A 24,680-nucleotide genomic window follows, 5' to 3' on the forward strand; every position below is an offset into this window, starting at 1 on the left:
GGAGGTAACAATGAGACAACAGGGTCTTTACTCAGAAACTAAACAGGACAAATCTGTTAAATACGTCACTGAATGAATAAAAATAAAAAAATCCGAAGGAAACGTTGTCGGCGGTCGTACTCATTACCGCGATCACATTTACTACGAAATAATATAATATAATATAGGAAGGAAGATAATATACTTACATCAATTATGCAGGAACCACAGTAATTTGTATTCATACCTATGTATAAATATTTTATAATATGAGTAAAATAATAAAATAACATTAATATGTTTTTAATATTGTATTAATAATGTTAATATGTATCGTAACCATGTATGGGATATTATTTGTTATAAGCCAGTAATCCTTATAAAAATACAATATTTCGAACAATATATTATTACCTATTTAAAATAACTATACATAGTTATATAGTATGTGAAAAATCACACATAACTTGAGACTTATGCTCAGTACAAGGGAATTTCGTTAATTTGTTCTGAAATTAAAGTACATATAATACAGGAAAAATATTAGAAGGAATATTATACTAGGATATTTATACCCCCCGGTATATAATTTTGGGGAGTATAAATATCCTAGGATTTTTGTACCGGGGGTACTATTAACCTAGGAAAATCATACTCCCGGGGGGTATTATAATTAGGAGGTATAGTTTTCCTGTCACACCGGAAGAAGGCCGCGGTCTTAAGCGGAGCGGTGTTCCGTTGTTGTTTGCGGCAATTTATATAATATGTAAGCATAATTATTTCTCTTTTTATTTTTATTATTATTATTATTATAAACCATATCATATTATTAATCAGAGCGATTAAGTTATTGTATTTACATTTTTTTTCTAGGTTAGAAAATATGTTAGGTAGTTATAAATTATGTATTATAGTTATAATTTATATAACTATTGTCTAGTAAAATGAAAACATGTTTCATTAAACTATAAAAATATAATTTTTCATATTTTATTAAATAACATTTTAGTTTTTTTTTTTTTTATGCAATTTAAACTTATTTTTAAGTATAACTTTAGTAAAACTTAGTGTTTATTTCTCTCAATTATGGTTTTATTCCGGTGAGAAATACGAGAGTATCAACTACAAATTTCAAAATCCAACATGTTCCATTCATTTATGCATTGGCTTTAGTTAAAACGTTCGAAACTAAAATAGCGAAAATTGGAGTTTCAGCGAATAAGAATTTCAAGTGTTTTAAAAATTAACGATTTATTTGTATTCCTAAAACTTTGAATGCGGAGAAATAAAACAAGTGGAAAATAAGACGCGATTGAGCATAATATACCTTTTGAATATAATACGGTTGACGAAACTTGAGAAAAAATTACATTGAAAATGTGGATTTCGCGCCTAAATTATGCGAGCAGTGAGCACTTATATAGAGAAGATCTCGAAATGCCGCATCGTTAATTAGCAGTAAAACAATTATCCGCAACGATAACCCTGTTATTTAACGACACAGTCCCGAACACAAGACACGCACAGTGCGTCTCGCTTGTCCAAATTGTTATTCATAAAACATTTGTGTAAGTACATAGTTTTCACGGCAAAATTATAACATTTTACACCGCGGTTCGTGTGCAATAATATTATAAAATATACACATTATTATACATGGATATAGCACGGATTATCGACGTCAGCGGAGTCGGTAAATCGCGTTCCTTACAAAAAAAGTCGTAGTCTCGTACTCGTATTAAGTAATTTATACTTCCCCGGTAAGTATGTATAAGTGAATTGCGGCCTGGGATATTTCGATTTCCGGCCGAATTTACATTTTAAAGATAAGCGTCGTATTAATCTTTGATTAATCGATTTCGATAATAATAATACGTTCACTAATAATATAATATTACTAGTAGGCAGTGCTAGAGTGCGTTTGATCATATCTCTTACGTAAGGGTTCTTGAGTTTCTCTACAGTTTACTAATGTGTATTTTTTTTTCAATTTAATAGAAATTAACGTTAATTAAAAGCGAAAAAAATAAAACGTTGAAAGTAGAGTATATATGGTATAAAATTTCGTTTTCACAAATCGTTAAAAAAATGATAAGGTATTCAACGTCGGTGTTGCATGCTTAAAACGTGTGAAAAATAAATGATATTAATATTTTTATAGATGGTTTCACAATCGTGCACAATATAAATATCGGAACAAAATACAAATAATCGACTGAAATTTAATACCGATTTAAAAAAAAAGCTGTCGACAATAATATGTTAACTAATCCGTCTAAAATAATTGATTTTGAATAAAAAAAATTCGATGTTGGATCTTTAACTACTCAAGACGTAAAGTTGATAAAAATCGTTCTATGCTGGATGACTTAACTACCTCGATATTTATGTCAGAATTACCGTAAATCGCACTGAGATGAACTTTATATGTGTTTTGATGTTTTAATTTGTTTGATAGCGTGAGTATAAAGTTATCGGCTTAAGAACTATATGTTTTTTTTTTAATTTAATTATTAAAATGTATTGATTAATAATTAATATTATCAAAAAAAAATAAAACTCTACGTCACAGATGAAATTCTTTGCAATACGATTTATAGTTTTGGTAATTCTGAATATAAATACCAAAGGAATAAAGTCGCGCAAAATTAAGTTTTTAACTATGTTAAGTGTAAGAGAGAGACAACACATACGGGTATGGAGTGCTCTTAAACAAAATTTACACAATTCACGAGCTCCAATCATACTAAAGTCACCAGCCAATTTTTTGGAATTACACGTCATTTTTGACAACATGGAATTCAAAACGAATAAAAATGTAAAAAATATCGACTTAAAAGACCATACGTTAATGAGATTCGAGCAAAAAAACGCCTAGTAAAACATGGTATACCTACTTACCAACATATATACAACTATATTGTATTATATTTCGACGGTAACTACTTAAACATACATTTTAGTATAGGTAGACTTAACATATAATATTATGAAAATTTGGTTACGGATGAATACGACAAAAAAAAAAAAAACAAATGTTATTTATGCGATATAAAAATATAATACGTATATAGATATTCTCGACAAATAAAAAAATTACCAACGGATTTAATATCTATACGACTGTATAATATAATAAGAATAACGTATTTTGTGTCTAAAAAATCATTCACGCCCTCACACGTGTCAATCGAAGTACTAGGGTCGTGGAATTAAAAAAACACGTTTTCAATAATTATATCGGAATAATGAAATTATGCTACTTCGTTGCATGCTACCTGTTATATTTTAATATTCTAACATTTTATGGAAATTGCAGTATGCTTTGACCGGTTTATTTCGTGCGCCGAATTTCACCAATTATTATTATTATGAGGCATATAATATATCGGTATTCGGTACTTGATTATACAACATTATTTATAGTGACCTGCGCAAAACCGTGGTGATTTTGTCGTAATATAATATTTAGGATATGTTTACGCTGTTTTCGATTATAGTTACACAATTTATTCCAAAGCCCGAAGTAAACAAAATAATAAAGTATCTTTATATTTTGTTTTTTTTTTATTTCATGAAAATTTTGATGGGTGCTTAACCGTGATTTATAATAGATTGTTAACAAAGTATACATATTTTATTTAGATATTTTAAAAGAAGAATTTTGAATTTCTATTTGGTTTTCAAACTTACTTGGACGAATTTTAAAGCTTGAGTGGACACGGCATTACAAGTGATGTGGCGGAACAACTGAATATGAGAGACAATCCTGTGAACGTGCTTTTGATAATCATACTCGCGGGTAAATAGGTTGAGCTCCCGTGGTGTACTGGTATCCCAAAGGCCATAAGAATTGCGAAGGAAAACGAAAAATCAAGGCAGCACACACTTAAAAATAAAGTAATGTAAAGTAAATACTAATCACATGATTCAGATTTCTGAGCAATGAAGGTATAGCGTTACAGTCATGTGTGTTTTTAACCCTTTTTTTGTGTCTTTAGAACAGTAAAGATACATCAATCCTTCTACATTAAGAGTGATTTCTGGTACAAAATTGAATCTTGTTGATTTTTAGAGGAGATTAAAAGATAAAAAAATGTCTAGTTATTTTTAAAATAGTTAGAAATATAGAAAAAAAATAGAGAAAAACGAAATTTTGTTTTACGCTTAACCAGTTTTCGATAATAGGTATTGATTTTATTATTTTATTGTTATTCAAAATGAATAATTTTTGAAGCATTATTTAAAAATTCTAGACAAACAAATATAATTTTCAAAATATTTTGCCACCACAAGTTTTCTGTTTTTAGATCTAAATTTTAATCATGATAAAATATTTTTGTTTGTGAGCTAAAGCTTAAAAGTTTGTTACAAGGTTTTACAGAAGATTTTTATAATATATTAAAAAATAAAAATTTATAATTCTCATTTTCTATTTTAAAAAGATTCGTTAAAATCGTGAAAATTTACATATTATTTTAGAGTTAAAACTTCTTAAATTTTTTTATTTTAACATTTAAAAGTTGAAAAAGTATAGATGATTTATCATAGTTAAGCTTGAAAATCTTAAATTGCCTATTTTATCCACTTTTCAAATTAAAATTTTGACAAAATTGGATAGTTAAAAAAAAATCGAGTTAAGTATTTTCGTAGTAATTCAAAAAATATTATTCGTATGGACTTTTAACTTTAACCATTATGTATATTGTTATTATTACCATAGTCCATAAGCAATTTAATTTTTGAGATAATAAATTTATCAATTTGTACTACGAATTTGTTCACACTGTTCTTCGCATTTATAAGTTAATAATAGTAGGTAGTTATAAAATAATTAATAATATGATTATAAAATAATATATACGATTTGTTTTTGGTAAAAATTAGTTCAACCTGCTATTTAAATATAATAGAGAAATAAATTACTCCTAATAATACCAGCTATGAGTGTTTTGCAGTTTTTTTCTCATATTAAGTTTTTAAACTCACGTCTTTTCATTAAATAATGAGAATAGTGAACGCCTACTAACTATTGCACAATTTAGCCCATGGACAATTTATAACAAAAACATAATTGTTAGCTTCCCAACGATGAGTACTTACCTATTCCGGTAGAGCTATCGGATGTAGTAAATATTGTTATATAATCTGTGGTCTGTGACCAGCGACGTATTCACGAAGGAAGGATTAAAAGGAGCCCTAGCTCCTCACTGACGTGTTGTTATAATTTTTTAACTGTAACTAAAAGTTGGTTTTTAATATACAATATTGGTACAAAATATATTATGGAAAAGTGTGTTGAGTACAGATACCTATAGAGAGATTTTTAATCTATCGAATAAGACGTGTACTCAAAGATTTAAATTTAAATTACAAAAAAATAATGTAAAAAAATAAATTCCTTTTATTTACCGCTATATAAAATCAATATCTCACCTGTCACCTCATTTGTTTTGTTTTAATTAAATAAAATTATTTTGATATTATAATAAAGTTAAGTTAAAATATGATGGTATGTACCATGGTAGGTACCTATAAAATATCTACTTAATAATGAGAAGAAAATGTATTTTCCCTTTTTACTTAATTATGCGTACGGCATTGCCTATGCCACACTGTGTGTTATGGGTCAAATTATTACATGTAATAATCGAAAATGTCACAAAATGAACCAGTAGGTATAAATATACATAAATTTAATGTAGATAGTATAGTGAAAATGTTTATGAGGAAAAATTGTCTAATATATTATTACAAGTCATTAGTAACTATTAAAAATACAATTTTATTCGATATAAAATAAGTTTTGACAAAGCCAAAACATCACAATACATTTTCAATCACTCAAGGTTATACTGGTAGTTGTAGTACCATAGCAACTTACCTAGGTAGGTACTATTTTTGAATTTTGTTGAAGATGCCACGTTTCTAGTCGGAAATATTTTAAACACAATACAATTATGTAAGAACAACTTTCACAAATTACAAAAACGAAATATTTGATTTAGTTAAACACGCGCAGAGAAATATATAATAAATATAATGTATGATTAAATAAGAAATCCTTCCTACAATTTTAAAATAAATCGTTCAAATCACGTTAGAAATTATAGTTATAATTTAATTTTGAAATACTGTAATATTCGTTAAGCAATAAACAGTTGTTCATATGATACAAAATAAATAAATGTTCAATAATTTGTTTTTAATCATAAATAAAATAATATAATGATTATGAAAAAACAATCTGAAATGTGATGAATAGTTCTTTTGAATTTTGAAAATAATTTACTTACGTAAGTAATTAATTTATTATAGCAAGGCTATACTTAAATATATTTATTCAAGCATTTTACAAGACAGGGTACGATGATATTTTATTATAATAATTACAGAAATTCGAATTTTATAAACACTATAATAATACCATAAATTGAATTATTATTATTATTATTATTATTATTTGTTCTATTAATTAGTGACCTTTGACAGCTGGGGTATAACGTTTAAATAATTGTACATAATGTATAAGAGAGATTAAATAACATAATGTATTGGAATTGTTATAATTAAATCTATCTCTTATGATTTAAATTATGTCGCCATTTTTTTTAGATTTAAATTAGCATGTCATTGTAAAAAAAGTCCAAAACCATTGCTAAAAATAATTTAAAACATTAGTCTAAATATTTTGAAAATTCCATTGTATATTGATAATATACAATAATAAACGTAAACTTTCAAATTATAATAAAATAACTATAATTATTTGAGAAAAAAATAATTATTTTACTTTTGATATTCAAATTTTGTTAACATTTAGAACTTATTTTCAGTATAAACTTATAAGTAACTTTTTGTTGAATTTTCAAACTTTTTAATTAAGAAATAGCATTTCATAACCAATATGTACGTAAATGTTATAATATAAATATCTGGCAAACAAATTATACGCATTCGTTGCACCACTAAAAATTTACAAAAAAATATATAAGTTTTTTCATGGAGCTTATTTTATGCCTGTTAATATACAATCAATTTCAATTGACTCAGTATTTAATAGTCTTGTAAAGCGCATATTTTGTATTCGAAATAAGTTTTCGAATAAATTGATGAAATGGTTCAGAACATAATGTATACTTTTTCTCGATAATTAATGTTAAGTTTTGAATGGTTGGAAATGAATATATAAATATATTAAACACATAGATAAGTATTTTATTTACAGTATATACCTATAATAAATTAAAATAGTAAAAAAAAATGACAGTACAAATAAAATAAATAAATTGATTAAAAATTCCACGTTTAATAATTTAAAATTATTTTTTGGGTTTGGAAAAAACTAATTTTAATGATAAAAAAATTGTGCAGAATAGGTACAAATATTTGAACGCATCAGATAATTTACAAATAATCTAGTATTTTATATAATAAATATAAAAATGATCATCAATAGAAATTGGGATTATATACATTAAAAATGTGGTAAATATGATGCGAATATGTAAAGAAAATGGGTCAATATACATGCACCAATATACACAAATAATTGTAAAATATGTTTCACTATGTATCGTAAACGCATTTACGTTATATATAAAAAAATATATCATTTTTTTTTTTAATCAAGTTTTAATTACAATTGAAATAAAATGAAATAAATGTTATACCTTTAAACATCAAAAAATTGTTACCTAATTAATAAAATATTGAAATATAAAAGAAATCGTTATTTCGGTTTTTAGTGACAAATAATGTAAATACATTAAATAAAACAAATGTTAAATAAAAAAAAAATAAGAACAGAATAATTTAAAGAATTCAAACGAAACAATGAAATAGTCGTTCAAATTTGTAATGTAGACAGTGAACAAATACTAATTTGTGCACAACTTTGAGAAATAAATTTTTAATAATTTTGATAATCAATTAATATTTAATCAACAACAATAATTGTTAATATAGATCCGTTTCGCCAGCACTGCCACTTTCGAATTTTAATATCAAACATCGACAGTATTATGTACTTTTTTTTGTACAATTTTGTACAACTAAAATTAAATTTTGTACACCCCCCCAAACACGACCAAAACCGTTTTTCCTATGCGCGTGCTGGAGAAACGTTTCCCCAGCACGCGCATAGGAAAAACGGTTTTGGTCGTGTTTGGGGGGGTGTACAAAATTTAATTTTAGTTGTACAAAATTGTACAAAAAAAAGTACATAATACTTGTACAGATTAAAATTGAATTTTGTAGATTTTCGACATTGGCAGTGCTGGGGAAACGTTTCTCCAGCACGCGCATAGGAAAAACGGTTTTGGTCGTGTTTGGGGGGGTGTACAAAATTTAATTTTAGTTGTACAAAATTGTACAAAAAAAAGTACATAATACTGTCGATGTTTGATATTAAAATTCGAAAGTGGCAGTGCTGGTGAAACGGACCTTGTTAATATCATTTTTTTTTCATGCGTAGGTAATAATCAAAAATTCCAATTTCCAGGAATAGAGATACCTATGCAATTATACATGATTGTTTACTAAAATTGTACATACTATTTATTCATCTTATATTATGCATTAATGATAAAACATGTCTCAACCCTCAAACAGGTATGTAATTATATGCAAAATACAATTTGGTCCATTGATTTCGTTTGAAGTACAGACATTTTTAATCCTCAATACTGTGTTTACACTCAGTATGAATACGCCAACGCATAATATAATCTCCAATCATCAATCGATACAGATGACATGCACACTTATATACTGTCTGAGTATTGATGTATTTTATAGTGGATTTTATGTTTGCGATTTCATATCGAAAGTTATGAGTCATATTGCTCAGAAATGTGTGGTAATGGTTCTAGGAAAATAATTTAAAAAATAAATGTCACAAGATTAAAATCCAGGGACATCTGAGTACCTGACACGTGTCGATAAAAATGTAAATTATAGTAATTCAAAAAATTTTTTGGAGTATCAAAAAACATTATTGTTATATTAAAAACGATTAGATTATCCATACACATCTGGCGTCATTGTCTCCGCATTGATGAATTTTTTAAAAATGACCCACATTGAGAACTTTTTAGGCAAAGGTGCACTCGAGTTAAAGGACGTTTGAATTCGATAGAGTTATAGTTAAACCAGTGTTGAAAACGTTGAGTCATATTTTAACAGTCACCACACATTATTATATTTACTCTAAAAATTTTAAGTCGATATGGGGAAAAATTTTAACTCAACTTTGTTTAAATACTTTTTTTCTCAATTTCTCATTATAAAACGGGTCACGCATTAGTGATTGTGCATTTTTAATTTTTTTCGAATAGCAAAAAGTAAATAATAATAATAATAATAAAAAAAAATGATTTTAAATTTGAATTACTGTCATAGGTTTGTATAAACACGATTTAAACAACTTGACACGTCTATAATTTTTATATATATAAAAAAAAGGCTGTTTTATTATTATTAGAATAAACGATTGTTTTACATAGTGTATTACGTAGTACAAATTATAATTATAAAATTATTGGTATCAATAGAATAGAGTATATTATGCCACTATCGTTTTTAATCTATATTAATATATTTTCCATACACATAGAGTCTTGGAATAAATATTGTACTTGAATAATATTGTTCGTATACATTCAACGAATGGAAAAAATTCGTCGACGAATTACCTACGACTGTCAGTATGTTATTCGTTAGGTATATTATAGGTAGGTATCTATATAGAATATAATACGTAACGACTAACATTAGAGACGTACTTGACACAAGCGCGTGTACCTATGGACGTGTACTTATTTATAAAATATATTACATCTCCCTATAGTCTATAATTTAAGTATATAAAAGTAAAAAAAATAACTATCGAATATATCATTATGTTATGGTCGATTGGCGGCGGTAGCGTGCTATAGATTTGCGTGCCCGTTTCCCCGTTTTCTTATATACGTTGATGTATATTATCATCGTCGTCGTTCGACATAATTATTATTATCATCATTATACTCGCGATATCGAAAACTATTATACCTATGTGTTAATTGGATGCCGCACGCCATAAATTGTTTGTGGAAACAGCTTCAAATACCATACTCGGACAAGAGTCTTTCGTATTTCTCATAGTTGAATATCCAAACGTACCTATATCGCTATCGACGTAACATGATAATATGATATAAGCAATGTTTGCCAAGTCGTTTTTGTGTTAATATTTCTAATATCATTCATTTAAATTTAAATTTAAATTTAAAAAAAAACCATTAACTTAGGATTATGACGTTTTTTTTATATTTATTATGATATAAACCCATTTTGCGGTTTTTAATTTTAATCCCGTCGTACCATAAAATTCAATTATAAAAAAAGACAGATTCTACTGTATATTATAGGTGTTGAATGGATCACTATTATGGGTGTGCTAAGTTTGAATTCAATGGTTGTGTCATCGTTGTTCACGAAAAACGATTCTGAGTGTAGACTGTAGACGGTTCTTCAGTCTAAATCACTATAAGTACATTTCAAGATGGTATGTATTTTTGGTATCTATATAATAGCTATTGCCTATTATATTTTATTTCAAGTATAGTACTATAGTAGGTTGATTTATTTTTTCCGAAGATATTGCGTTTGTTATATTCTTGGTATTTAACTATTATACCTATAATATTTATTTATATACCAAATTTTATCAACCTATATAAGTATTAAGTATGTAAATCAATTTGCAACAACTGATTTTGTAATAACATTGTTCTGTAAATGCTATAAAAAAGTAAAAATAGGTTCATAATAGTAAAAACTAGGCAATATAAATTATAAAAAAATAATTAAATAAATAGTTATTTATCGTTTAAATAAGTAATTTCGTCCAAACTTGAACTTAAAATACCTATATTTATTGTATAAATATATATATATATATAATATTGTCTTTATATATATTTTAAATTCTATGAACTACTTATAAACTACTTGTCTACTTATGATAAATCTTACATTAAAATTTTAAAACTTGGTTATAAAAAGAAACGTTTTTATATATTTTGTCTAAATAGCTTCAAATGCATTAAAAAAAAAAAAAATGCGCATGTACCTATTTTTAATATTTTTATACAGATAAAAGAAAGAAAACTTACCCAATATCTTGTATTCAATTTTTAAGAATTTTTACACGGCGAATATTTTTTTATCGACATTTACAGAAAAAAACAAAAAATACAAAAAAAAAAAAAACCAGAAAATTTAACTAGTCTTTAAATAGCTCAAAAACGTCAAAATATTTTTAAAATTATACCATTTATGTATAGAATAAAAGTATTAGGTTATAAAATTTAAAATTTCTGTTGTTTTTTCTTTGAATTATTACAAAATCAAGAAATCAATTCTAAAACTTCCGGTTTTCCTCAATATTGAGTCTGTTTTTCTCGATTGTAAAATAAAAGTACTAGACATTTGTAATTTTGACTTCTTTTAAGTACAAATTAGATCTAAACCACCCTAACAGTTGAAAATCGAAATTTATTTTATCAACTACTTATCGTCTACACAAAATATTTGAAAAAAATATCCATCATTTCATTGATGTAAAAGTAAAACTTATATGCTAGGTCGATTAATCGCTTAGCTATTCTAAATCTAAAATAATTATACAATTATACAATTTAATATACCTAAACATAATTTTTATTTAACGGTATAGTTTTAAGATTTTCTACAAAAAGTCATGTACTTACAAATTATGTAGATTTGTTAAAAACTTATTCGTACTTACCTACCTACATAAAAACAACAACTTATACGTTACGCAACTGCACATATTATCGTATCTGCTTCAGTGTATTAATTCACACGGAAAAAACAAAATATTCGCCTGCTATAAAAAAAAAAAAAACGATTTTATGGTTGTAACATCATGTATAATATGCATACATATATACATAATCACGCCATCTATACTCACGTCGTATTGTACTCGGAAATGTTTATCAAAAAAATAAAAAGAATAGAAAAAAAATTAACACCGTTGTGTAACTCATACTCACATATTATTATATCCGCCTGTATGGGACATATAGTGTATAATAATAATATTAAAGCGGTTATTATGTGTGCGCAATTGTTTTTTATTATTTTATCGTACAAAGGAAATATCGAACTACGGTTGTACTCACGAGGTTCCTAGTCATCCTGATGACGGCCATTCGAGTTCAACAACAACGAAAGTTAAACGCACTGCACCGACAAGCGCACCAATATAGGTATGTCATTATTGAATGTAAATCCAATGTCACGTCTAAAAAATTGACGACTGGCGTTTAATGTCGAAGCGCTACTTTGGTTGTTATACTATCTATTCTGTTAAAAATATAATAATTGTTGAAGGAAAAAAATCTATTGATAATGATCACTTCACTGTTACAAATCTGTTTGTTTGTGGCTGTTTTTCGGTTAGAACAAAAACTAATGACTTCACACCTCGACAAAAGCATTCGGTCCGGATAAGAATCAAAAATTATAGATTTCCCCTTGAGATAGACGATCTCACAGCTAATAAATTATGTATTTGAAGCCTTAAAAAATTAATATTTTAGTAAATATTATGATAGTGTGTTAAAAAAGTGTAGGTATATACACTTGAGAATTCCGTTATTTAATGACTTTGTAAAATATGGGAATAAGTATCGACCATACGCGTCTTTAGACACCGTTAAGAGCGGATGGACACCCAGAGCCGGTCTTTGGCAGGGGCCAACGGGACCCCTGCCCCGGGACTCACGTTTTTGTATGAAATTTTGGGCCTTAGACTTACAAAAAAAGGTCTTTACTACAGGCCTCATCTAAAAAAATTGCTCCAGGCCTCGCTTCACTCTAAAGCCGAATCTAAGGACACCAATACATCTTTGATTACTAATTAATAGTGTTGTTGCACGTTACCACATTAAAATACTATCAAGTAAACACAAAATAAATAGTTTTGATAGAAAATAATAAACGAACAGAATAAATCGTGGGTAAACAGCAATCGTTTAAATAATCAAACTTGTGGATAAAAAATAGAAAATGCATGTGCTACCTGTAATTTTTCCTAAAATACACCTATGGAGTATAGACTACACAGTGGAAAATTCAAAATACTGGTCATCTATACATATTTTGGTATACAAATAATATACTTACTTTTACCACTTTTACGATAAAATTTAAATTTTTAAATATTTTTATATTAATTGCAATATTACTAAAAAATACACGTTTTACTCGTTTTCTGTTATGTGTACAATGTACATTGATTTTGGAAGTGTCGTTTCGATTCATAGATTGTCTGTTTAAATAGTTGGTTCTGCCCAAGAAAATTTCTAAATACCTATAGCTAGGATTTGTATGCATTACTTAGAATATTTATTCTGGTTGATTGTATCATATGCTAAGTGAGCACAAAATTTGTTTCACGACATAACGATTTAAAAAAAATTAAACTTATTTAGTGCATATTTTGACATATTTCTATTTTAAGGGCTTATTTTAAAATTTTAATTGTACATTGCATCTTATAGTATATATTTCGATGGTTTTTTTAAACCTTTTTTAAATTATACACTACATAAGTAAGTATATTTTATGCGTTCTATCCAAGTTTTTACACGGCGGCAAGAGGCGAATTCTACATAAAATGGTTTTCTTTACCGCGTGGACATAAATTGAACATTTTATCCACGCGAACACAAATTACACATTTTATAATTCTTAGTTTTTAATAAAATATAGAATATAGTAACACACGAGTGCACACACAAAAATAACTCCGAAATAGATTAAACAGATACTAACTAAGAATATTATAAAATGTGCAATTTGCGTCCACACGGTAAACAAAACCAGTTTATGTAGAATTCGCCCCTTGTCACCGTGTAAAAACTTGGGTAGAACGCACAAAATATACCTACTCACATATTGTCTATTATAATAGAAGTAAAAAAATATTATATTTTTAAAGTTTCGATTGATATCAAAATAAATTGATGGGTATACTTGTAGGTATTAACGGTTTTCCCAAGTATGGCCAGATCGATAATTTTATATATATATTTTTACCAGTTTATCAATAATCGGGAAATAAAATTCGTATACAAAGTTAAGAAAATATCTATCACGACCATGAATGAACTTTTTATTTTTTGATAATTTTTTTATGCATATTTAAAGATTTTTTAGCGCATATTTGGTTGGTTTTTAATGCATATAAATCCGCGCTCTATAACAGTGTACAATATCCTACGCGGACCTTTATAATAATATAATTGTATTATGCCGCTCGCGGAACAATGAATAAGACATTACTAAACGTATTATTCGGTCAGCACGACGACATAATAATAAATAATTAACAGTTGTGAGAATTAACTATGATATTAATCGCGAACGAGTGCGTCTATACTCTGTATATTATACTATTATATACATATAATTATATTATGTAATGTGTATTTTTTTTTATAATGCAACATTTATCGCCTAGACAATTTCACTCGCATCGAGTAAAACGAGTACTCCGGGTTATTTGTTTGTTGCGTTTTTATATACTTTCAATTTGTCGATTTACACCACCGAATAACCGATAGTGTGTGTGTGTGTGTGTATAAATATTATATCGTCCAGTGGCCATCAGCTATGCGGTTGGAAACTATTTTATACTATCCATTGCAGTTACTTATGTTATGAGGTATTTAATATATAACATATTATATTATACGAAGACGACGTTTTTGATTAAAACGTGTTTTCAACGAAAACTGCATCAACTAGACTATAAACTGCAGCCGTTTTCGTTTTTGATTAATTTCGCCGCAGCCCCCCCCCACATACACTCGTCGAAACGTCAGCCTTGAAATCTCGATACAAACGACGGTATATATAAAAAAAAAACCCTTTAAAAAAGGGTTGGGTTAGACACAGAATATTATGCCATTTAAACCTAATACATATACCCACTTGCTGGTAGCTGTGAGTAGGAATTTGAACGTTCAAGACATTTGTTACATTTTTCTTTTCGTTTATTAACGTACCGAAGCCGTAGTCGCTTTAAAAAATTTATTTCATTCATATTATTACGAGTAGGATGATATTTATATTCTAAATCACTTTAATGTTGAATACTAAAATCGGGTGCAAAATCATTAATATCCAATACTGAATAATTTTTTTTTGTTCACATTTTGAGTGATGCGATGGACAGCGTGAATTGGTTTTGTAATGAGGTTACTTATTTAATTTTTCGTGTCAGACGTCACCTTTCAGAAGCAGTAAAAATGGTTCGGTATTAATTGTCGATATATTTTCTGGTAGAAAATTCATCATACTACGTGAAATACTAAACTTTCTGAAATATTAATCGATAATACCAAAAAATAATTATTACAACGGAGATATAAAATTCATCAAAATATTAAATGACCGAAATTCCATACACAATATTAGTAAGAACCTTTCAGTAGTAGTTATAACTGACTTTTAAGGGGGGGGTGGAGATGACAAAAATCATGGGACAATAATGTTGGGGTCGTTGGAAAGATCATAATCTTTCTCCAATATTTTAAAATAATATAAATACTTCAAATGGAACAAACATTTATTATTATACATATTATATGAAATTATCCAAAATAGGTTAACAAAAAAAAAAAAAAATTATCATAATTATTTATGGTTCACGGTTGTATACAGGGTGACCACACGGATATTGGATTTATTCAAAATCTAAATGCTCCTTTTGGTCACCTGCAGGTGCTTACAATTAAATTAAAATAATAATAAAAAGTATATAGGTAGTCACTAGTCACAGATACACAGTTAATCAACTTAAAAAATTGAAATTTTTTTTGTAATTACATAATGTTTTAATAGAATAATTTTCATATTTTTTTATTGCCATTGTATAAGTGTTATATTTCAATTATTTATACATATTATATAAGGTCATGAAGTCCCCCGAGCCCTTAACATTTTTACATTCGACGGATATTTTTCGGTTTGATTACATTTTGAGCTATAACTGTGTTTCGGTCATTGCGAGAATTCAACTACAGCATTACGATTGAAAACAATTTATTGGTAACGATGACTAATTTTTTATGAAACGAGTCCTAATTAAATGAGTTGTGCGAGCGTAATTTCAGTGTAAGAACCCATCATTATGCGCGAACCTGTACCGCCACGCGACGATAACGTCATTCTCGCGCTGTATAGTCATACTACATACATAATAATATATTATATTGACCTTTTCGACGGTACGAACAGATTTTATAAAACGATAAATTGGAACGATTCGTATATTATGTATTACCCGAGTGTTGTTTAATTATTCTAAAACAAAAAAAAAACCCCACGTGAATATTAAAGTGTTATTAAAGCAATAATAAGAACGTTATAGTTCGCGAATAAAATAAGGTTTCTCCTGCGCATTTCGTGTACAAGATAATAATTTGATTTTAATCATCATTGGTTTTGGAAATCACGCTCATTGACACGTAAACACACGTCGTACCTACCGCAGATACCGTAGTAACACTATATAGTGTTATACCTATTTAATTCGTACGGTGGTACGTAAGTAGTGGCCACATGGAACCATTTGTAAAATATGTAATATTATTGCCAAACTTCAGGTATGCATAAAAACTCTAAACGATTGACGATTTAATTAGCTCCATTATACTGTAAATCGGATGCTCACGGTCATGGTTGTGACTTGGGCGATTTTCATGGGGGGACTTTATTTTATGTCGATTTATCGTATGTGCTTAAAGATATCATTTAGAGACTAAATAAACCTAATAAATACATTTTAATTTTTTTTTGGCCTTTCACCCAGTTTACGCCTGTGATAACGGTCGATTATTCGTCCACCATGTATTATTATAATTATTATGTACATAGTGTTTTTTTAAACATCTAAGTTTGTCGGTACAGGTACAGGAAGTGCAATATTGCTAGGTATTGCACGCTTCGATTAACAATAATAATAATAAACAATAACATGTTGAGCAGGTCATAATCGCACACCAATAATATACAAAATACTCGTGTGGAAATGTGTCCTTTCACCGAAATTCCTTTCGCCAAAAAGACCGGTTACATCTCGTACGAAATTCTATTTGCCATCTGAAGTAATAATTGCTAAAAAAATAGCGTACAATCAGCGTTGTTTCCGGTCGAGAATAAAATATACAGTATTTATTGTTGACCTACGAGTAGTAAGTGTTATACGGTAGGTAGGTTACATGTATCGGAATTGAGCGTTATATAATATTAATAATTATATTATTGTGGCCATTAATCATTTGGTACAAAAATAAATGTCATCGAAGTAAGTTGTACGTTACGTATAATTTAAATTATGATACTGAATGAATAGCGCGATTAATGTACCTATACTGGCTTCGAAGTTATTATGTGCATAATTTTTTTAAATTTTCGTGATGTGAATGTTTATAACGTAGAAAAAAATGTATAAATCTTCAACTTCGACGATGGTTTTTGGCAGTAAATAGCGTATAGTTGAAATTTTAGATAAATAAATCAATAATTACCAATACTTACTTATGAAAAAAAATTAATTGGATAAAAAAAAAAGAAATAAAAATACGGATAAACAGTAATATTTATGCAACGCCAATTTGTCATTTTGTTGTTATTTAAAATAAAATAACTTAGGCATTAACGAAATGATAAGCACTTGTTTATTAGCATTTATAGATATTCTATAAATTTTAAAATATTTTGTCTCGTTTTCAGATATTTATTGGTATTCTGTTATATAGAAATTGTTTTTCCGTAGATGTTGATAACATTTTTTATGCTCGGTAAAGAATCTTGAAAATTTAATGCAAGGTTCCTCACAAGTTGTTCTTACAGAAATAAAAAAAAATTAAATTTATCGTATTGCAATATTAATAATATCTTATGAGCGTTTTAAGTTAAAAATACCATAACACAAAATTGTATGTTCACGCGTGTAAAATAACATTTTCTTCTCAAATCAGTTTTTATAATTTTGTTGTAATTCAGAAGCTATTAATCGTAGACACTTGAAAAATCCAATGTTTACAAAAATTTTCATTTATTATATACAATGAGATTTTAGAATACTTAGACTAACCCTAAACTATTTATAAAAAATTGAAATTTGAAAGTTTTTAAATAATTTTTTACAAGGTAATTATAATATTGACCCTTATGATGAGTCAAAAAGTTTGAAATCACTTGTGTCACAAGTCGTCCTATAAAATATAATAATTAGTACTTAGATCGTCATTAAAAACGTATAAAAACATTAAAAACGTACATGTGCACAATTTTTCATTTACCTATTTAGATACATTTCAACATTAAATTCGACAACTATTTGAATGATTTATGATTTGTGTATAGGTAGTTTTAATTAAAAAGTGTTATTATCTTAGTGACTTGAAACTTTTTGACATTCAGGCGCGGATCCAGAACATATTTACGGGGGGGGAAGGGGGGGGGGAGAGATCCTTCAATAAAATTTTGCTAAAAACGCTATCGGTAAAACAATGAATGTTATTAGCTGACCAAAATAGACATTTTTTCAATTCACCTGAGTCTACAGGGGGGCACGGCCCCTTGACTCTTCCTTTGGATCCGCGCCTGTAATGACATTACGCATATTATTATAATTATTTATTGTGTGCACGACGAGTTTTTAAAAATATTTTGGTTTAATTTTAATCTACTGTCGTTGTATCCACGAAATCATTTACGCACCGTCTATTATGCGTTTCGATATTTCAGATATTTGCTATATATAGAGCGGAGTGATTTCCATTGGTTTTTTCCTTTTAAAATTTTTCGATTTTCATCTATATTTAAACTTTTATAACGGATCCATATGAACTTTTTTCACTTGTTTTTTTCTGTACGCGGGGCATATACCTATGTATTATAATCATTTTGAATTCGACATACGCGTAAAGCGTACGTATTTATTCAATTTGACGGATCAAAAAGTTCACGCTGCTACCCGATAATCAGCGAGTGATGCACGTGCATCACGCCCACATTATTGCCGGTCACTGCAGTTATAATATTATTATATACATAGAATATTATTGTTCTCTATGTATTATAATACGTATGCTATTATATGGTCATTATATGATGTACAGGCAGTCAAAATCGAAGTACAATAATTAGACGACTCGGCCATCGTGTTCGGTCGCAAGCCGATCGTTTGCGTTATTATATTATATTATTATTACAGTTTGTTATTAATATTATACGTTGTCCGGGCCGTATCTATTATTATATAGCTGGTAAGTAACATATTTAATAAATTAAACACAATAATAAAGCTTGTCAAATATAAATATTCGTTTATTAACACGGCGCTCGTTAGATCTCGCGAAGTTTTTTTTTTTTATATTTATTTTGGAATTAGTGTAGGCACGAGAGAATACATAGCGATCCGCCGTAGTGGTGTAAATCAATGCTAATTTTATTATTGTTTTTTATTTTTTTTTTTACAATCTGTATATTTTGCTATACAGTGATTGTTTTGGACTTAGTGAACATTTGTTGAACATTTTTACGATTTTCATTGCAGGTCACAGAAGCAGAAACATAACTTTGGTAAATAAAAATTATCGACTATTTAACGATTTGTGGACATTACTCTGCTCGTTCGAACAATAAATGATTTATAGAAAAAAAAAAAAGAAAAAGATAGGAAGAACCGGCAATGTATGTCTCGTCATATTTCAGTGGCGTATTGACTATTGTAATAAATAATTTAACACACTCATTACGGATGTGTTAAATTTGATTTCAATGGTAAGTATACAATAAGAAGGATTACGAGTGTATTAGTCTCTAATTTTAAAAATATTTTATAGTTTGTTTAAATTGTCATTAGTAATTTACGGTAGAACGATATGGTGGATTTTTTAGCGCAAACAAATTATCATTATAATATTATATAAATATATACTGATACTGATAGATTATTTTTTTATTCAGTATATCAATGAATTATGTGTTGTAACTTGTAGGTAGAATATTGTGAAAAATTTTGTGGTATTAATAACGTAACATTAATTTAAATATATTTTTGATTACAACATAATAACCAAAATCGTTATTATTCATTTGAATATCCAATGTTGTACAAATTTGAACTTTATAAAGTTATATAAAGATTTATAAATGTTGTGCACAAAAAAACGTGCCCATTTATTTTTTATACTTGCAAAATACTGCATAATATCAACTTCCGAGAACTTTATTTATTAACAGCTACTCAATCTTATCCATTAAAATTGAAAATTACATGCATTTTTAACTACGCTATTCTCATAAACTTCGTATAAACTTAAACTTTGAACTTTATAAACAATATTGTGACTATGTATTATTGATATTTTTTATTTGCCGTAAACGTATAATACCTTATACCAAACTTCTTACATAATTTTCAAGATTATCGAATAAGAAAAAAAGTGTTTAATTCAATATTAATCAAAATATTAATGAAAAGAAACATTTCAAATGTTCACGAATCGCTGAAAAAAAAAACGCAAAAATATTTTTAAAATTATAACACGAATAATCAAATATATAGAGTTCATTCATTTTTAAGGTAAAGTAAAGCATAAAAAATAACACAAAACAGATTTTGTTGAAAACTGGTATCACGTTTATATATACTCTATAGTTTCTTCTTATTCCCCCTAACTTGATTTGTCGCATCACCAATTCGGATTGCTGGTATTACACAACTGGGACTTTTTTATCATCAGGAAAACAAAATCTTAACAAAACCGATATGTCGATGTAAAAGTTTTTTCGATTCGTACTAGTTATTTTTAGTTTTAATGCATTACGTTTTCTCTTTCTCCAGTTGCGTTTTACAAAAATATTATAAAAATTATTCTGTTAATATTATATTACCGACATTGAATATTAAATAAATACTTTACTATTCAATGACAAAATTGAATATATTTATTATATAAGTCCGAACAATCTACATTATAATAAGTTATTAATATTACTTCAGAAATTAATACATTTTCAAACTTAAGTTCAATAATATTTATTTTTATAAAAAGTCTTAGATGAGTTGAGTTATAAATATATATAACGCAGTTTTTTCCAAAGTATATTATAGAAGTGAAAAATAATTGATTAAACAATCAAAACCATTTTTTTCTTGAAACATTGGTTAAACTCTTTTAATTCTAACAATTTTATAAAACGTTAAATTTTCGTTTAAGTATACCTCTATGTATTTCACTCAAATTATGATCTAGTTAATCTATGCATCAACCGTTAAATATTTATATAATAACAAGTAATATTTTTTATTTTATAATACTCTTCTAAATATTAGTCAGTGTACAAATAACTAAAATATTTTTTTTTGAAGAATCAATAGATTTTTAGCTACAAGCAAATTATTAAATAATCTCTGTATAGAATAATATGACCATTTAAAACACGCGTCATCCGTTATGAACACATAAATAAATATATTTTATTATACGTCACGTCTTGACGTTTGATTAGATACATTCAAAAATAAGACGGCTTTCTAAACGACATCAATTATGTACTTATTATAAGTATTTGATGTTGGACAAGACATCACTATTAGCGGTAGTACTCGTTTTCTAAGAATGCAGTGGCGCCTTAAAACGTATAAAATTGTATTATAATATGTCATAAGCTATAATTTACTCGTGTATTATACTAGCCGACGAGATCCTTAAGAGAGTATTACGTTAAATACGAAATATGAATAATTAACTTACACAGTAGGTACTATACGTATAATTTTATTTGGAATAGGATTTTTTTATTTTTTGTTATTATTTGTCAGAGAAGAGGCCACTTGATAAGTTGGTTAATGATTCGATAAATTAACTCATGTGAAATTTAACATAAATAACACCGAATTATTATTTTTTCAAAACTTAACCAACCACTTAATGTTTTTAACAACATTTTAAATTGTTTTTAATTTTAAGTATCGAAAAAAAAACATATAATATTATATACTTATATAATATTATCATAGATACAAAGTTCATCATTTATCGAAGTTTTATTTTAGCAAAAATAAAATTTAGGTATTAAAAGTACATTAAAGTAATATTTTCAACTAAATGAAAAAAAGTACCATAGAATTTTAACTTTTGATGGAGAGTGATAGCATGAGTAGACTTTCCACACGTACTTACTGTATTTTAAATTCGTGTAAATTAAGTTACTATGTTTTGTTTGATAGTCAATAATTATTTGATCTATTTTAAATGCGTATTTTTGAATTGTTTATAAAAAAAGATCCAATCATGTATGATAATTACCCGTGTGGCCGTGTAATCAGATGCAGTCAATTAACACTTAGACAAGAGATGTAATGAATATTACTTTTTTTTTCTTAATTAACTTAAATATACTTAAGTAACGGACGAAGTTAATAACTATCATTATGACATTCAAAATAAATAAATATATGTACCTACTTTGAGTAATAATATATATGTTTTAAGCTCACAACAATAATAGTATTATTATATAATTGAATTTGTTATTAATTTTGTTTTTTTTTTTTTTGTAATTCACAAAGCAAATAAGTGAACCGACCTCGGGGCTAAGTCGTGTTTAAAAAGTAGTTTAATATAGGTACTTATTAATAAATATTTTTTAATACCATAATACCGTTCTTTTTACTTATACACGTTGATTGTTCTTCACATAACGTTATAATACCGCAATTTTTCTGTTACATAAAATGTTTTGTATTTTAATTATCTGATTTGTTATATTCAACTAATAATTATACCATTTACCAGACGATATTATATTGAATTTATTAATAATACCAACAACGCGTTTACATTAAAATAAATTAAAACGTTATTTCAACGAACATGAAATAATTAATTAAAATATAACATGGCTTAATATTGTAAATTTTCATTAAATATTTAAAAGGTTCTTGCCTATTATGATAATTAATGTCTGGCAACATTTGTATTAATACGTCACATTTAGATAAATTGTTTATTTTATTGGGTATTAACTGCAGTTTTACTCGTAACAACCAATCAGCACAGTCGAACGTTCACAGGACAAAGCTATGTAAACGAACTGGACTTAAAACATGACCATTGTAGGGTATAGACAAATCCGACTGTGATTTACCACGTATGTTTTGGATACCATTGACGACACAGATGGCCAATTATTATAGTGATTTGAAATGAATGTTCAGATATAATCCATTATTATTGAAGATTACTTGAAACTCACATGCAGTTATTAAATTGAAACGCACGGTTATATATATATGGTACAAACTGTAATTTCAGATTACTATTGATTAATAGACAATACGAATACTGATTATTATCAATATTATATGTTAATACATTCGTATTTAGGCATATTATTATGATATTATGTGAACATTTAAAATCAGCTTTTCTAAAATTATCCAAAAATTTTCTGCAATCTGCTCAATCGGATTACTATTGTAATTTAATAATGACAAAACATATGATCAATTATAATAAAATAGTATATCGATAATCATTTAAAATCAAGAATTTGTAATTTCAAACTCTCACAAAATACAAAAATAAATATTACTTACGCATTAATATGACATAATAATAATATATCGTAACGATGAATTGTAAAATATTATGTTTAATAATATCATGTTTTTGTAGATTGTTGGTAGTTGCGTCGAGCGAAAATAGTGACTAGAAATCAGGTATTTAGATATTTAAATATATTAAATAGTAATAAAAAAAAATATGTTTGACTCAGAAAATGTTAAGATTTCCTAAAAACGGTCTACATGAATTTGGCTGATTAAATCGTGCTCGGATTACGAGTTTACGGACTTCCAAGATGGTATACCATAAATATTGAATTGCGTAATGAATCATAAAATATATTATTAACATTCTCGTAATGACTATATTATTGCTATAAGTATGCGAAGATCAAACATTTTTATATGTTTGAAGATTATAATAAATATTATACATTACACATAATATATTTTTATTCGAGTACAAAGATAAATGTGCTCTCACTCACTTTCACAGTAGGCTGCAGTTGCACTTATATTATTATGCATATAACCTATAACCGAAGGTAAGTATATTCATATAAAAACAACAAAAAAAAAAAAAAAAATGTATATAAAACGAGTTGGTTTTCAAATTTTATTTTATTGGCCGTGGTCGTACACGCACGCAAGCAAGACCGTACACTGTACAGTAATAATAATATTGATAATTCTGATTTATATTATACGGAAATATTGTAACGACCGTTTGGTCTACGTTTAGGTTTTTTATACGTAAACGGTACAGTATATATTATTGTGTTATTATGTATCATTTTTATAGGTGTCTATATAATATTATTATCTGCGTATAGTGCTCGCTGTTATGTCGAACTTTCGAAAACGACGATTGCGCTCGTTGAATCATCAGTGGATGAAATCGAACAATGTAGGTAACTATAATATTATAATATAAATATTATTATGTTCGACCTAATCGAAACAACACTCATATAATATTATGTTTATATGTATTTGTATCATATAAAAGCGAATTGTAATAATGATAAAAAAA

The 24,680-nt window shown here is 27.2% G+C and overlaps 1 long non-coding RNA gene across 2 annotated transcripts; it reads left to right on the forward strand.

Moving 5' to 3' along the window:
- The first annotated feature begins 3,458 nt into the window (after positions 1-3,458).
- On the forward strand, positions 3,459-24,259 carry LOC126551899 (uncharacterized). Of its 2 annotated transcripts, XR_007605784.1 has the most exons (6): positions 3,459-3,522; positions 3,625-3,879; positions 19,628-19,854; positions 23,114-23,377; positions 23,760-23,803; positions 23,860-24,259. It is a non-coding gene; the product is annotated as an uncharacterized LOC126551899 (long non-coding RNA). The 2 variants fall into 2 exon arrangements; XR_007605783.1 differs by having other exon boundaries at positions 3,487-3,879.
- The last annotated feature ends 421 nt before the right edge of the window (positions 24,260-24,680 follow it).

Source organism: Aphis gossypii, chromosome X (genome assembly GCF_020184175.1).
Source record: "Aphis gossypii isolate Hap1 chromosome X, ASM2018417v2, whole genome shotgun sequence".
Classification (NCBI taxonomy): Eukaryota; Metazoa; Arthropoda; class Insecta; order Hemiptera; family Aphididae; genus Aphis; species Aphis gossypii.